This window comes from Coregonus clupeaformis, unplaced genomic scaffold (assembly GCF_020615455.1).
Source record: "Coregonus clupeaformis isolate EN_2021a unplaced genomic scaffold, ASM2061545v1 scaf0001, whole genome shotgun sequence".
NCBI classification, from domain to species: Eukaryota; Metazoa; Chordata; class Actinopteri; order Salmoniformes; family Salmonidae; genus Coregonus; species Coregonus clupeaformis.
Genome location: NW_025533456.1, coordinates 321974 through 332899, shown reverse-complemented (window position 1 = coordinate 332899; position 10926 = coordinate 321974). Strand labels below are relative to the sequence as shown.

Genomic DNA, 10926 nt, shown 5'->3' with positions numbered 1-10926 from the left:
GTACAGGAGGGGACTGAGCACGCACCCCTGAGGGGCCCCCGTGTTGAGGATCAGCGTGGCAGATGTGTTGTTACCTACCCTTACCACCTGGGGGCGGCCCGTCAGGAAGTCCAGGATCCAGTTGCAGAGGGAGGTGTTTAGTCCTAGGATCCTTAGCTTAGTGATGAGCTTTGATGGCACTATGGTGTTGAACGCTGAGCTATAGTCAATGAATAGCATTCTCACGTAGGTGTTCCTCTTGTCCAGGTGGGAAAGGGCAGTGTGGAGTGCAATAGTGATTGCATCATCTGTGGATCTGTTGGGGCGGTATGCAAATTGGAGTGGGTCCAGGGTTTCTGGGATAATGGTGTTGATGTGAGCCATGACCAGCCTTTCAAAGCACTTCATGGCTACAGACGTGAGTGCTACGGGTCGGTAGTCATTTAGGCAGGTTATCTTAGTGTCCTTGGGCACAGGGACTATGGTGGTCTGCTTGAAACATGTTGGTATTACAGACTCAGTCAGAGACATGTTGAAAATGTCAGTGAAGACACTTGCCAGTTGGTCAGCACATGCTCAGAGTACATGTCCTGATAATCCGTCTGGCCCTGCGGCCTTGTGAATGTTGACTTGCTTAAAAGTCTTACTCACATCGGCTACGGAGAGCGTGATCACATAGTCATCCGGAACAGCTGGTGCTCTCATGCATGCTTCAGTGTTGCTTGCCTCGAAGCGAGCATAGAAGTGGTTTAGCTCGTCTGGTAGGCTTGTGTCACTGGGCAGCTCGCGGCTGTGCTTCCCTTTGTAGTCTGTAATAGTTTTCAAGCCCTGCCACATCCGACGAGCGTCAGAGCCGGTGTAGTATGATTCAATCTTAGTCCTGTATTGACTCTTTGCCTGTTTGATGGTTCGTCGGAGGGCATAGCAGGATTTCTTATAAGCGTCCGGGTTAGAGTCCCGCTCCTTGAAAGCGGCAGCTCTAGCCTTTAGCTCAGTGCGGATGTTGCCTGTAATCCATGGCTTCTGGTTGGGGTATATACGTACGGTCACTGTGGGGACGACGTCATCGATGCACTTATTGATGAAGCCAGTGACTGATGTGGTGTACTCCTCAATGCTATCTGAAGAATCCCGGAACATATTCCAGTCTGTGCTAGCAAAACAGTCCTGTAGCTTAGCATCTGCGTCATCTGACCACTTTTTTATTAACCGAGTCACCTGTGCTTCCTGCTTTAGTTTTTGCTTATAAGCAGGAATCAGGAGGATGGAGTTATGGTCAGATTTGCCAAATGGAGGGCGAGGGAGAGCTTTGTATGCGTCTCTGATTGTGGAGTAAAGGTGGTCTAGAGTTTTTTTTCCCCTCTGGTTGCACATTTAACATGCTGGTAGAAATTAGGTAAAACGGATTTAAAGTTTCCCACAAAACCACTTTTGGTCACTCTAACCGACTCCACCTTTCCCAATGCATCCCTTACCATCCTAGATACTTCAAATGGATCTCCCAAAAAAGCATAATTGTTAGTGAACCTTATTCCAACCAAAAACCTCATTAACAACTTTAACCCTTTTTGTTCCATTTTCCTTTTTCACTGTCTTCCTCTCTTCAGCCAAACTGCAAGGATCCACTCTCTCCACCAATCTCACTCCATCTGGGCCAGAACAATCCTTTACACGTATCCCTCTTTTAACACTTGTCGCCAACCTTCCTTACCACCCCGCTTCCCTCTACACAACTCATTCTCGGCTGTCATCACTAAACTTGCCACCACAATTAATTCACCCTCACTCTTGTCATGTTCTATTTCCTTCTCTTGCTCTTCCAGAAGTTCTGTGGAATTCTCCATTTCATATTCACTCAGGAAATATTTCACTTTCCTGCTGTTTCCTTTGTCCGCCATCTTCTCCTTCACCAAGTCTTCCAGAAGGTTTGCACAATCTCCCACTCCATATTTATTCATAATATGTTCCAGTTTCTTCCTTTTTCCCTTGTCCACCATCTTACCCTCCACCGGCTTCCGACTTGTTCAAACGGGGGCATCCTTCCTCTAGTAACGTTCCCGCCCTCCTGAACTCTTGATCAACAACGTTGTTGTCTGATCAGATAAACGTATTTTCAACACATTTTGACAGACGATTACACGACAGGAAATGAAAACGAGACAGAGAGAAAATATGTATTGTGGATGAAAGTTAGAAAAGTAATATCAAATGAGAGGGTTGAAAGGCATATGGGTGCACCATGCAGTTGAGAGACTTTATGAGAGACAAAGATTGTTTAGGTGTGTCGTCAGCATAGCTGTTGAGGATGACTATACACTATTGAGTGACCTGTTTCATGCTGATAGATAGGTTAGGTCCAGGCTATAAGAAAGCAAGATGAAGAGATGAAAAGGAGAGGTAAGTCTGTACTCAGATCTCAGTGTGTTTTAGCTGTTTGCTCCCACAAATTAGCTGCTTTGAGGTTTGACTTAGATTGGTTGTGTAAATACTTGTATACAGACCTTAATTTGTTGTGAACCTGTTATCTTGACGATAAACATATCATTATAAACAAATATCTACTATATTGAATACGTATACTGTAAGTATATTTTCTATTTGCAGTTACAGGAAGTAGAGAGCAGGGACGGTTTGCCTTCTTGTGAAGTCTAACCTCATTTGGGGCTGGGTGGAGAGATAGAAACAGTACTTTGTAGTAAATGCTGCTGTGCTCCTTTGTAGCTCACACTGCCCTGTGGTAGCAAGGGTGGCTCCTCCATTTTGGGTAAATTGTGGCCTTTGCTGGGCTTCAATACTTGATTCCTTTTAACAGTCCTATATCATTTGTACTGTATCGAGCATGCAGTGTATGGATCATTCTAAAAACATTTTCTTAGGACATTGTCTCAGGAATCAAATAATATAAAGTTTTAACTGGCGCCCTAAGAACACTCAGTATTGACATTGATTGGTGCCTTAAGGCAGGGCTTCCCAAACCCTCTTCCTGGAGATCTACTGACTACCGTCCTGTAGGTTTTCAGTATAACCCTAACCTAATGTCACGTTTGTTGTATAAATGGTCGGACCAAGGTGCAGCGTGGTATGTGTACATATTAAATGTATTAAATAAACACTTGACAAAATAACAAAAGCAACTGAACGTGAAGTTCTAAAGGCTAACAGCAACAAGCCTAAACAGAAACAAGATCCCACAACTAAAGGTAGGCAAAATGGCTGCCTAAGTATGATCCCCAATCAGAGACAACGATCGACAGCTGCCTCTGATTGGGAACCACACCCGGCCAACATAGAAATATATAACATAGATCTGTCAACATTCACACCCTGACCAAACTAACTAGAGAATAACAGGGTTCTCAAGGTCAGGGCGTGACACCTAACATAACAGGGGCGTATTCATTATGCAGATTCTGTTGCAAAATGTTGCAAAACATTTATTAAACGGAATCAAACGGAGCGAAACGTGGAGGGACCTACCTGAATATGTCCAATAGAAACTCATTTTGCTCTGTTTGCTTCTGTTTGGTTCTTAAACGGTAAATGATTTCCGTAAAGAATGTGCCCCATGGTTGTATTCATTACGTCTTGCAACGGAAACCATTTACCGTTTAAGGAAACTACAGGCCTGTGTCGATCCTCAGCACCTTACCCAAAGTTGTTGAGAGATTCGTTTTTTATCAACTTGAGGGATACCTTCTCGAGCACAAACTTCTTTATGAACTCCAATCTGGCTTTAGAACAGCTCATTCCACTGATACTTGCCTTATCCACCTTTTTGACCACATCAAGCAGGAAAGTGAGAAGGGGAACTATACAGGTATGGTCATGCTAGACTCGCAGAAAGTTTTGACACTCAAATTTGACTCAAATTATTTCTAAAATGGCGAACAAATTGAAATGTTTATATCGTAACAATAGATATTTAACATCAAAGTTAAGAAACTGCTTGTCTCAACCTTGATTCAGTGTCATTTTGATTATGCCTGCTCTGCTTGGTAAAGTGGGCTATCAAAGTAGAAATACATTAGAAATATATTTCCCAAATACTTGAAACATACTTTATTTTTACAGTCCTACAGAACAGTCCACAGGCAATACTGTACTACTGTACTCATTGAGTACTGTATTGATATGCAGTACTGCAATTTTCTAGTGAGAGTAGATTTCTTACCTATTCTCATTTCGTAATGTCCGGATGATTGATGCTACAGTGTACCTGCTCAAATTTGGCTGTATTCTTTGCCCAGCCTCCCTCATTGTTAGACCATGGTTGACCACATGATCAACCAAAGTGGCTCGGATCTCATCAGAGATTACAGTCCTTGGCCTTCCTCGTCCTCGTCCTCGTCCTTGTCCTCCCCGTCCTCCTCCTCTTACTCTCACTCCTCTGGCTCTGCCTCTGTTTCCAATGTTGGCATCCATTGCTCCAAAACAGAAGAGCTCACCTGTTGCCCTTTTATGCTAAAGCTCTGATTGCTAATTGTAAAACTGTGTGACGGGTGTTTGCCCATGTGATGAGTCAGTGTGCATATTTGAATGGCAGTGTGTTCATTGTGAAAACAAGAGATTTTCTGCATGAAAATTGTGCCAAATGCAAAGATTTGTGTGTAGTGTTTTGAAAAAAGTGTGTTGTAGAACTGCAATTTGAGTGTAAAGCAGGAATTGTGTTTGTAGTTTAGCAGAATTGGTTCAGTGGGTTGGTGCATGAGTTACATGTTGTGGTCATTGTGTCTCAAGTACCAGTATTTGTGTGTAAACAATTGAGAAAAACTGTAATGTGTTAGCCAGCTAACTTTGATAAACAAGCAGAAATACCTATAGATTTTTTGGGTCATAAAGAAAGCTAAACTTATATATGTGTTTTTGGTTGAGTCAATTAGACCATGCCCATTTCAAGCTTAACTTTCAAAAACATTAAAGGTTATTTCAGAATATAATGGCAAGTAAGCTGGTTATTATTGATCTTCCTTTGTAATATACCCCTCTGGCCACAAATCAGGATGTGGTACAATACATATCAGGTAGACAGGATACGGTACAGAGAAAAATGTTTGGACACACTTCGACAGAAGAGTACATGACAGGAAAAAAGGAAAGCTAGAAAAAGTATGACAAATTTAAGCGTTGAGAGGCAAGGACTTTAATAACTATATTAAAGTTTTCTACACTCACAAAGTTTGTTTAGGTGAGTCATCAGCGTATCTTCTACGGATGACTATTTGAGTCATGTTGCCGTGGTTGCTATGTAAAGCAGGCAGACGGGCATCGAGGCATTCTGTTACTGTTCGATTGAACATTAGAATGGGAAAAAACAAGTGACCTAAGCGACTTTGAGCGTGGTATGATCATCGGTGCCAGGCGCGCCAGATCCAATATCTCAGAAACGGCCACCCTCCTGGGCTTTTCATGCACGACAGTGTCTAACGTTTACCGAGAATGGTGCAACAAACAAAAAACATCCAGTCAGCGGCAGTCCTGTGGCGAAAACCGCTCGTTGAGGAGAGGTCGAAAGAGAATGGCTAGAATCGTGCAAGCTAACAGGCGGGCCACAAACAGACAAATAATGGTGCAGTACAACAGTGGTGTGCAGAATGACATCTCAGAATGCACAACTCATTGAGCCTTGTCCCGGATGGGTTATTGCAACAGACGACCACATCGAGTTCCACTCCTCTCAGCTAAAAACAAGAAGAAGTGGCTCCAGATCACCAATACTGGACAATTGAGGAGTGGAAAATCATTGCCTGGTCCGACAAAATCCCGGTGCCTGTTGCGTCATGCTGATGGCAGAGTCAGGATTTGGCGTAAGCAGCATGAGTCCATGGCCCCATCCTGCCTGGTGTCAACAGTACAGGCTGGTGGTGGTGGTGTACTGGTGTGGGGAATGTTTTCTTGGCACACATTAGGTCCCTTGATACCAACTGAGCAACGATTGAACACCACAGCGTATCTGAACATTGTTGCTGACCAGGTGCATCCATTCAGGCTGTTCTGGAGGCAAAAGGGGGTACGGCCAGGTACTAGATGGGTGTACCTAATAAACTGGCCACCGAGTGTATAACATTAATTTTTATTGGTGTTCTTCAATAGTGATACAACCTCTGCGATATTTCCCAGGAACCCAGTTTGTAGATGCTCACAGGCCAGAGCTCATTCAGAAGGTCAGTCTGGTAGAGCCGATTGCAGATGTCCTGCTCTCACAGAAACCATGGGGAAGTTTACTCTAAGATCAGGGCTGCCAGTGCCAGATCTCCCCAGGATCAAATTAGAGAGCTGTACTCTGCCCTGTCCACTCCAACCCAGAAGGAGGCATTCTACAGCATCCTAGAGAAGGACTATCCTCATCTCATTCAGAACATCGGTAAGTATCACAAGCTCTATCTTATCAGTGACTACTAAGCACTTTTGCTGTTATCTCAGATTGTACAACTGTAACCAACAATTAATCAAACAGAGAAGTCTTTAATGATCTATGTAACTTACAGTAGCGGCACTTTATGTAAAGTAGCATTAAATACTAACCAGTTTATATTACCATGTTTCCAGGGGGGATAAAGAAAAACCCGGACCAGGTCAGGGAAGATTACATGAAGCTGTTAAAGTCTGAGTTTTCCAAGGCGAAAGAATATAACTCCCTCCTTGGATAACAGGTGCCCTTAGAGCAGCGATACACAAAACTCCTGATTGTCCAGAGACACCGGAACAAGCAGGAGAGAGTGCAGGAGATAATATCGCGTGGAGCCGCCTTGCAGAATGTGCTGAGAACTAAGGACAGTCAGAGCACCAGCATAGAGAAACTGTTTGATCCTGATCAAAATGGAGAAGAGAAAGACTGTTATACTACAAGGCCAGGCAGGGACAGGGAAGTCTTTCACCACTCAGAAAATCATGTTGGACTGGGCATTCAGACAACTCTTTTCAGACTGTTTTGAATTTCTCTTCCTCTTAAAGTGCCAGCTGTTAAATCACATTACTGATGACGTGAGTCTCATTGATCTCATACTGAGCTGCAGCCTAGACTTGAAGCTAGTGATTCCACAAATCCTATCCCGTTCAGAGAAGATCCTCTTCATTCTCAATGGTTTTGATGAGTTGAATGTTTCTCTTGAGCCTACGGCCCTTTCCAGTAATGACCTATACCAGAGAAAACCCCTTGAAGTTATTCTGACGGACCTTTTACGAAATAAGTTCTTACCCGAATCATCTTTACTCATCACTAGCAGGCCAGCAGCTTTAGAGAGTTTGAAAAATCTTCTGAAAGATCCATACCATACAGAGATTCTTGGATTTTCACAGGAGGGAATTGAGGAGTACACTGAGCATTTCTTTGCAGATGACAGGCAGAAAGCACAAGCTGTCACATACATAAAACATAATGGAAATGTGTCTATGTGGATAATTTGCACTGTTTTGAGAGTAAATTTTGAAGAAGGCACAGATCTACAGCATTCTTTAAAAATGGTCACCTCCATATGTGTATTTTGTCCACATTTTACTAAACATCATTGTCAAGAATCTATTGCTCCAGCCCGACACATCCTCCAATGCCTTAGCAATTTGGCAAGAAGTGGTATACAGAAAAAACAAGTTACATTCAAAGAGTTTCCTGAACTCTCCCAAGTGCCATCATCTTTTTTGAATAAGATCTTACTGAAGAAGACAATCAGCTGCGAAACTGTTTACAGCTTTGCTCACCTCACCTTCCAGGAGATCTTCACAGCACTATCATATGTTCTCTGTGATGAGGAAGAGTCAAAGAGAAGGATCGCAGAACTAATGCTAATGGTGGAATTGAAAAGTTGGGGATTTTCAGTTTTGCCATTTCTCTTTGGCCTGTTAAACAGAGAAGAGGTGGAGGAACACAAACATTTTCTTGCCAACTGGAATGGATTTACAGTTACGAAACTGGATGAAACAACAGACTGACCCATGTGATAATAGTTCTGTTCTGTTTAAATGTCTCTATGAGCTGCATGATGATCCTTGTGTTAGAGACATGATGGAGAACCATCTAAGCTTAGTCTTGAACTTTTCAAATTTCTTCTCCGAAGTTAACCGAACAGATGATGGCTCTGCAACCTGCAATTCAGAAGTGTGTAGACGTAACGTAAGTCACTGAACTTTTCTGTGTCCTTTTACACTTTTGACATAGTCAGGGTAGGACACATTCCCTTGAGCAGTGAACCATTACTCCAGATCATACACTGAGTTTCAGCCTCACATGACACTTACATGGTGCATTGTCCTTTGCATCTTTGACAGTGATAGTGCCCCAAGCTTTAATTTATGACACTGTTTTGTGTCCTTGCAGTCTGGATAGCTGTTTATTGAATAGTCTCCTGTAAATTAATCATTAAGTAAATGGCTATTGATTTAATTTTTGCCACGTTCACCTCGCAAATCTATATGTTGTTTATTTTTTTCTGTTAACTTGCAATCATCATGATGCCATGGTGTGTCTACAGTTTTCTGGATCGCCTTAACTCTGAACAAGTGGGATATCTCTGTTCAGCTCTACAGAAGAACAACAGTCTGACTCATTTCAGGTGAGGTTTATTCTGGTGGTAATTTACATGGCTTTTCTGAATCAACTCAAATCAGTAATTTCTACTTAGTTTTTTGCCATATGCAGTTATCTGTTGTCATTGATGTAGATAATTAACAATGGGAGACATATTGAGCCAGCTGACATACATTTTTATGTGGCAATTTATCGCAATATGGATTTTGTTGTCCATATCGCCCAGCGCTAACACACACAATGAACACACAAACACACACACTCACACAGTGGTGAAAAAAGTACCCAATTGTCATACTTGAATAAATGTATAGATACCTTAATAGAAAGTTACTCAAGTAAAGTGAGTCACCCAGTAAAATACTACTTGAGTAAAAGTCTAAAAGTATTTGATTTTAAATATACTTAAGTATCAAAAGTACATTTAATTGCTAAAATATACTTCAGTATCAAAAGTAAAAGTAAACGTGTATATATAATTTCAAATTCCTTATATTAAGCAAACCAGACGGTGTCACGCCCTGGCTCTGGGGACACTGTTATGTTGAGCCAGGGTGTGTAGTTCTATGTTTGTATTTTCTATGTTGGCCTGAGTGACTCCCAATCAGAGGCAACGAGTGTCAGCTGGGGCTGGTTGTCTCTGATTGGGAGCCATATTTAAACTGTGTCTTTCCCTTTGTGGTTGTGGGTTTTTGTTCGTATTTGGTTGTGTAAACCGTAGACATCACGTTTTTCGTCTGTTGTTTTGATCGTGTGATCATTCATTAAATAAATATGTTCACCCTCAACGCTGCGCCTTGGTCCTCCTTAGACGACCGTGACAGAAAAACCCACAGAACTGGACCAAGCAGCCTAGTGAGGAGCAGAAAGGGTGGACTTGGGAGCAATGGAGGAAGAGCTTCGACTGGGTCAAGCCTATTGAGGAGCTGAATAGCGGGAGTTGGAGGCAGAAGAGCGAGAGTTGGGCGAGGACTATAGAGGCCTGGCCCACGGGGAGGAGAGACCCCCAGAAAATTTTTAGGGGGGGGCTCACGACGTCGGGGCAGCAGGAGGCCGCGATAGAGCGGTCCAGCGGGTTGGCAGAGGAGGCCGCCAGGTTACGGGAGTCACTGGTCACCAGGGGGAAGGAGGATGTAGAGGCACGGCGAGAGGTACTGGCGTGTGTTGCCAGTCCGGTCCGGCCTGTTCCTGATCCCCACGTAGGGGCCAGTGGTGTGTGTTCCCAGTACGGTCCGGCCTGTTCCTGCCACTAGCACCAAGTCAGTGGTGCGTTTGCGCCAGCCCGGCGCGGCCCGTTCCTGCTCCCCGCACCAAGTCAGTGGTGCGTTTCGTCAGCCCGGCGCGGCCCGTTCCTGCTCCCCGCACCAAGTCAGGGGTGCGCGTCGTCAGCCCGGTCCGGCCCATTCCTGCTCCCCGCACCAAGTCCGTGGTGCGCTTCGTCAGCCCGGTCCGGCCCGCTCCTGCTTCCCGCACCAAGTCAGTGGTGCGTTTCGTCAGCCCAGCTCGGCCCGTTCCTGCTCCCCGCACCAAGTCAGTGGTGCGCTTCGTCAGCCCGGTCCGGCCCGCTCCTGCTCCCCGCACCAAGTCAGTGGTGCGTTTCGTCAGCCCGGCGCGGCCCGTTCCTGCTCCCCGCACCAAGTCAGTGGTGCGCTTCGTCAGCCCGGTCCGCCCCGCTCCTGCTCCCCGCACCAAGTCAGTGGTGTGTGTCGTCAGCCCGGCGCGGCCCGCTCCTGCTCCCCACACCAAGCCAGTGGTGTGCGTCGTCAGTCCGGCACGGCCCGTGCCTGTTCCACTGGTGCCTGGTTCGGCACTGGGCAGATGTTTTACGCCGGAGCTAGAGCAATCCGCTCCATCAGTGTGCAGTCCAGCTCCGGCCAGCAGGGCCAGACCAGACCAGGGGTACTTTGGGGGGTTGGAGAGGGAGTGGGGATCAGGCCCGGAGCCGGATCCGCCGCCTAGGCGGAGTGCCCACCCGGTCCCTCCCCTGTGGTATTTAGTTGGCGCGGTCGGAGTCCGCGCCTTTAGGGGGGGGTACTGTCACGCCCTGGCTCTGGGGACACTGTTATGTTGAGCCAGGGTGTGTAGTTCTATGTTTGTATTTTCTATGTTGGCCTGAGTGACTCCCAATCAGAGGCAACGAGTGTCAGCTGGGGCTGGTTGTCTCTGATTGGGAGCCATATTTAAACTGTGTCTTTCCCTTTGTGGTTGTGGGTTTTTGTTCGTATTTGGTTGTGTAAACCGTAGACATCACGTTTTTCGTCTGTTGTTTTGATCGTGTGATCATTCATTAAATAAATATGTTCACCCTCAACGCTGCGCCTTGGTCCTCCTTAGACGACCGTGACAGACGGCACCATTTTCTTGTTTTTAAAATGTACGGATAGCCAGGGTCACACTCCAACACTCAGACATTATTTACAAAAGAT

General features: G+C 45.0%; 1 pseudogene; it reads left to right on the top strand.

Annotated features, from left to right (window-relative positions):
• Nucleotides 1-6165: 6165 nt before the first annotated feature.
• Nucleotides 6166-10926, top strand: part of LOC123482937 — a 28604-nt pseudogene continuing 23843 nt past the window's right edge.